Below are 6,007 nucleotides of genomic sequence, written 5' to 3' on the forward strand. Positions count from 1 at the left end.
TTCATTTCTCTCCCCCATGTTCATATTTATTTGTCCTGTCAGGTACAGAAAACATATCCCTCTTTTAACCCCTCTTAATTACCCTAAAGGACTCTTCCTTTCTTGATGAAGGAAGACAGAGTCAGCAGGATAGTCTGACCAGAGTGGCTCAGTAACAGTTACACATTCAGAGATCCATTCATATTTATTTGGATTCACAACACATACCCTGAGTAGAGAGAAAGAGAAATCTATAAGCTATAAAAATCCCTGGCTAAACCCAACCAAGAGATTAAAGGGGAGGGCAAAAGGGGAGGGCTCAGACCAATTTCCACACACCAGTACTCCTAGCACAGGGATGGATTCATGAAAGAAAGACCAGTGTGAGAGTTTTCATCGGTGGAATTTTAATGAGCCCTAAAGGTTAGGCTTCAACTTCGTTAACAAACAGCTCTAGAGATAATTTCCAATTTTCAGTGTTTATAGAATAGTGGTTCCTTAGTCCTAATCAAATTCTGAGACTGTCGGCAGCCTGTTTTGCATGTCCAGCTGATGCTGAAACACAAACCATCAGAAATTATTAAATATGTGCTCAAGATCAAATGTGGAAGAACTAAAAAGAGGAAGAAATTTTGCAAATTAAAATGATCGCATTGACCGCCTCTGATGAGATCAGTTCAGTCAGATGCAAAATACTTATTAAGAAGAAAACCTGCTCAGATATTTTAGCTGTTAGAAGGGTAATGATTACCCTAATATTTAAATAGAAACAAAAAAGAGAGAGACTAAGGAAAAGAGGAAAGCTTCGTTCCCAGGAGTGAGAGACCAGAGTCTCTGTGACATGTGGGTTTTACAAGTGTAGGAAAGAATACAGATGCAAAATTTACCAAAATTGACACTAGAGGATCGGTCTGTTTGCTGGGAATGTCCCCTCTCCCCTCCCTTTATCCCTGTTCCCTCTGCTTCCCTCTGTCTTCACTGAGCCATTGCAAAATTGCCATAATTGTACCAGAAGAGGGAATGAATAATTTTTTTTTAGGATTCCAGCCACATAAAATAAGAGCAAACAGTAGTCAAACAAAGGGTAGAGAAGCCAAAGATTTGGCTTTTCTGCAAACTGACTGTAGTGTTGGATGGAAAGCCCACCACTTGCCCTGAAAGGCTGACCAATCTAATGGCATGGGGACCAACAGCAGGTGCTTGAGCTGTGAGTAGTAGGAGGAATATTCTTAAGGTTATTTAATGCTATGCTAAGTTTTATTTCCTCCAATGCAAGAAATCCCCTCTCACTCCCCAGGCTTGCCACTTCCCTTCCTGATTTGCAGAGGAATGAAAGGGATTAAAACAAATGAATGGCCTGCGGTTCTTCCACAGCCAGGGTACAGGAGGTTAAGGAGGGAAAGGCCCAGCTGAGTGATGCTTTGGTCAGTTTTTGGAATGTCAAAGTGCACAAAGGGTATGGGACTAGGGGCTGGCAGACCTGAGTTCCCATTCCTGATTTGCATCTTACTCTTTACTCCCCATGTAACCGTGGCAGGGGCGGTCAGACCCTCTGAGTTATAGTTTTCTCCCAGGATAAAAGGAATTTTCTCCCAGGTAATGTTAGAACTGAGAGGGATTATTTAGTCAATTTTCCTCATTTTACAGAGAAACAAGTAAATAGAGAATAATAAGAGCTAGGAACTTCAAGCATTTAGTAGGTGCTAGGCACTATTCTAAGCTCTTTACAGGTATTATTCTATTTTCACAACAACCTCATTTGGTAGTAATATTTTTACTCCCATTTTATAGATAGGGAAATTGAGGTGTGGAGAGGTTCAATATCCAAGGTGATAAAGCTGGTAGATGGTAGAGCTGGGTTTAAAACCCAGATAGCTTGGCTCCAGAGGTAATACTCTAATAAGCAGCAGAGTCCCCCTTTACCCTCTTTTGTTCAGAGTGCACCCAATTTCAGGAAAGGGGTACACTGCCTGCATTAGTGCTACACATGGTCCTCAAGTTTCCTTCAGCCAGATTTTCACAGGTGTGCTGCAGTCCTCCCAGGGTGCCCTGCTCTATATGGTACCCTTCCCAAAGTCACTAGCACTTGCACACCTTTTGTTAGCAATATGGATCACAACTGCTTCCCTGAGCAGAAATAAACTGCAGAAAGAGAGATGGTGATAGAACAAACACTACCATTGCAATGGAGACACTCAACTCCAGATAAGTGTGTAGAGCTCATTGATAAGACTGGCTGCAGAGTGGGACACTGATGCTCATTGGTGGAGAAAAGATACCAGTTTGCCACATCAGCTTTCATTAGCTAATATCACCCAGTGCCTGGGAAAAATATATTAATAGTATGTGGTAATGGACTATTGCTCAAAGGACAGTAGCATAAATATCAAATTATTGCTATGTGGAGAAGTGTCAAATAGGCTTATGTATCCTAAGCTCTAAAAAGTTTGATGGTCTGTAAGGACAGCTGGACAAGGCTGTTCAGGAAAACTCTCCTGTGTTTTCCTTGATCACACTCACAACACTTCTTAAACACTTCTGACACCAGATGTGTGGGTTTCCCACATCAAACAATTCTTCAATCCCAGCTGGGTGTCCTACAATTTAATTCAATTCTGAGAGTAAACCAGAGTTAGCAAAGACCCCACAGGTTAAGGGCTCATTCCCATAAGACTGCCCCCACTTCAGACATCAGTCATAAGTGGTGTGTCCCCAGGTACCTGCAACTTCTGTTTGACTTGGCTACAAACTGAAGGTCCAGATGACCTCCTCTGTGGATCCATCAGGGAAACACATTTATGTAATAAAGAATATCCTATCTAATAAAAGAGTAATGTGCAAATTGACCATCACTCCAACACAAATGGCCACCCCCATGTGGTCAAGATGGCCGCCCCCATGTGGACAGATGATGGCCGCTACAAGATGGCCAGCAGGGGAGGGCAGTTGTGGGTGATCAGGTCAGCAGGGGAGGGCAGTTGGGGCAAACCAGCCTGCAGGGGAGGGCAGTTGGGGCAATCAGGCCAGCAGGGGAGCAGTTAGGCATCGATCAGGCTGGCTGGGGAGTGGTTAGGGGAAATCAGGCAGGCAGACAGGTGAGTGGTTGGGAGCCAGCAGTCCTGGATTGTGAGAGGGATGTCCGACTGCCCATTTAGGCCCGGTCCCACAGAGATCGGGCCTAAACAGGCAGTCGGACATCCCTTGAGGGGTCCCAGATTGGAGAGGGTGCAGGCTGGGCTGAGGGACACACCGCCCCCATGAACAAATTTCGTGCACTGGGCCTCTAGTAGATGTATAACCCAATGAAGAGATGTGATGAAGAAATGATAAAGAATATAGTTGTAACCAGATGAAGAGATGCATAGGGTGAGGTCTGGAAAGGTCCTAAACCTAGAGTTGGCATGTGCCACCTTCCTGGCACACAGAAGTGTTCACCAACCCAGAAGCAATCTAAACCCAATAGTTCTCTGTGTGTGTGTGTCTGTGTGTGTGTCTGTGTCTGTGTGTCTGTGTGTGTCTGTGTGTGTCTGTGTGTCTGTGTGTCTGTGTGTGTCTGTGTGTGTGTGTGTGTGTGTGTGTGTTTATGGAGGCTTCATCACCGGTCATTGACTCAGTATCCAGCCCCTCTCCTCTTCCCAGAGGATGGGGCTGAAAGCTTCAAGCTTCTAATCAGAGCTCATTCTTTCTGGTGACCAGCGCATATCCTGAAATTGTCCAAAAGCCCACCAATTTGTGCCTCATTAGAACAAAAGATCCTCCTATCACCCAGGAAATTCCAAGGGATTTAGGAGCTCTGTGCAGGAACTGGGGGAAGAGACCAATATATATGTTTCCTATTATTTTACAAAGGTGCATATGGTCCTTGCTGATCTGGCCTCCACCCGCCATTTCAGCCACTTATTTTATGCCTTGATGTCCTCACACTGGCCATCCCTTCTTCTTAAGGTAACCAAGCCCCTAACCCCCACTTATTGCTCCCCCTTCTCCAGTTGTAAACACTGATCATCTTTCAAGATTCCCCCAACGTTACTTTCTCTTCGAAGCTTCCTGATTTCTAGGCATTCTCTGAAGTACACATGGTTAGAGCACTCATCACACAGGATTATAATTAATTATTTATTCCTCTTTCTTCCCTTCTTAACCAGGGATCTTCTTGAGGACATATTTTGAAGATCCTCCTGAAACTATGTAGCATTATAGAAATACAGAGAAATACTAACAAGAGAAAGATGCCCACTATCTGACACCCTCCTACCGTGCAGGAACGAGCTTACTCCTTTCACAGGCAGGGTGCTCAGGCACAAAATGCAGGACAATGACAATGCTAGCAGGAAGCAGACTTCTTCCTCCCCATTTACCTGCCTGATGAAGAGGTAGGCACACAATTTCCCCAAGGCAGAAAGAGTGCCCTTAACTAATGTCATTCAATAGCAGTGATTTGGTTAGCTGAATAAGCACAGCACCTAAAGAATGCAGACTTAAGGAACGGTTTAATTTGTGGTACTAAGATATTTTATCAGGCGGCATGTAGTTAAGTGCCCTTAAACACAATCAGGTAGCATTTTGTTTGGTCATCGTCATCTGGGAGCGCTCAGAGAGCCAGGAGAGAAAAGAAGCGTCCTCAGGGATTTTTTCCTTACAGTACAATTTTTACAAAAAGCTGAGTGTACAACTTGCAAAATAATAAGCTTGGGTGATAACACGAGCTTCAGCTACAATTATCCCAAAGAACAAGTCTGCTGCTCAAGCTTCTAACTTATCCTTGTGACTACAGAACCGTCCAAAATGTCACATTAGAGTTAAAGTGACTGCAGCCAATTAGGTAATTTCCACCAAATTGGGTCCATTAATATTTGGACATTATCTTGAGGGAGAAATAGGACTCCCCAGGTGCAATGTGGCTTGTGAAATATTAGTTTTGGACCATCACAAATCAAGATCCAAGGGTATGTTAAATTATTCAGCATTCTTGACCTCATTATTAAGTGACTTCATATAGGCTTTTGCTCATATTCATATAATCTTCGGCTCCAAGGAGCTTCATTGTGTTTCCTTCCCACAGCCATTTCCTTATTTCATCTTCTGTTTGCCTTCTCCACTCTTTATGTATTAGAGATTTAGTGTATATCTCTTTTTATTTTTTCATCCTACTTAATTTTATAATTTAAAGGGCAAGGCATATGGTTTTGGTCGGGGAACACACAATAAGAACACTTGCTAATACAATGACACATATCAGAAATATGACTATTAGTTAGAATAGTTTGGTTCCTATACCTCTCTTTCCTAGCACACAACCTCAGGTAATACAAAAATTTCCCAACTTAACATCTTGCTTGGCCCACTGTGTGGAACAGAGAGCTGTGATTTGCAACATATGGCTTTTTAAACGAGTCAGAACTTAACACCAAGTCTGCTTCTGGAAGTACTAGTATTCTAAAATGATAGCAATAATATTACTTTCTCAAATAATGGGAGAAAGACAGAAAAACACCCCAGGAAGATCATGTACCAAAGATGTTCGTTAATTTCATTTTGTTCCAAAGATGTTTAGAACAATGGTTAGTTAATACTGACAGGCTAGTTAACACAACCAATAAATGTATTGGATTGTTAAAACTTTCAACTGGTGCTACTATAGGTTCTAGAGAACTTTTGCTAATGGCACAATTATCCTAAGAATATTACCAGCAGATACCATTGAAATTTACGAGTTAAAATGCATCATTGTGGCAAAGCAATGGAATGGATCTAGAATGTGAACATCACATGTCACCGAATTAGTGAACACCTGCCCCCCAAAAAGCTCTTACAATGGTGTTCCTTATGAGAGTAACAAAAGAAATTGGGGTAACATTAAGTACGGTTCTTCTTTCATATTGGTGTGTTTTTTCTATAATGTTGCTCAGTATTCAAATCATAACAAATACTTTAAAAGCAGAGACACAGAACTCCATTTCAGCACACCCCAACTGGATGGGACCAGAGCAGGTGCATTCACTTTAAAGTGTTCATCCTTATAAATCAA

Source organism: Myotis daubentonii, chromosome 15, assembly GCF_963259705.1.
Source record: "Myotis daubentonii chromosome 15, mMyoDau2.1, whole genome shotgun sequence".
Classification (NCBI taxonomy): domain Eukaryota; kingdom Metazoa; phylum Chordata; class Mammalia; order Chiroptera; family Vespertilionidae; genus Myotis; species Myotis daubentonii.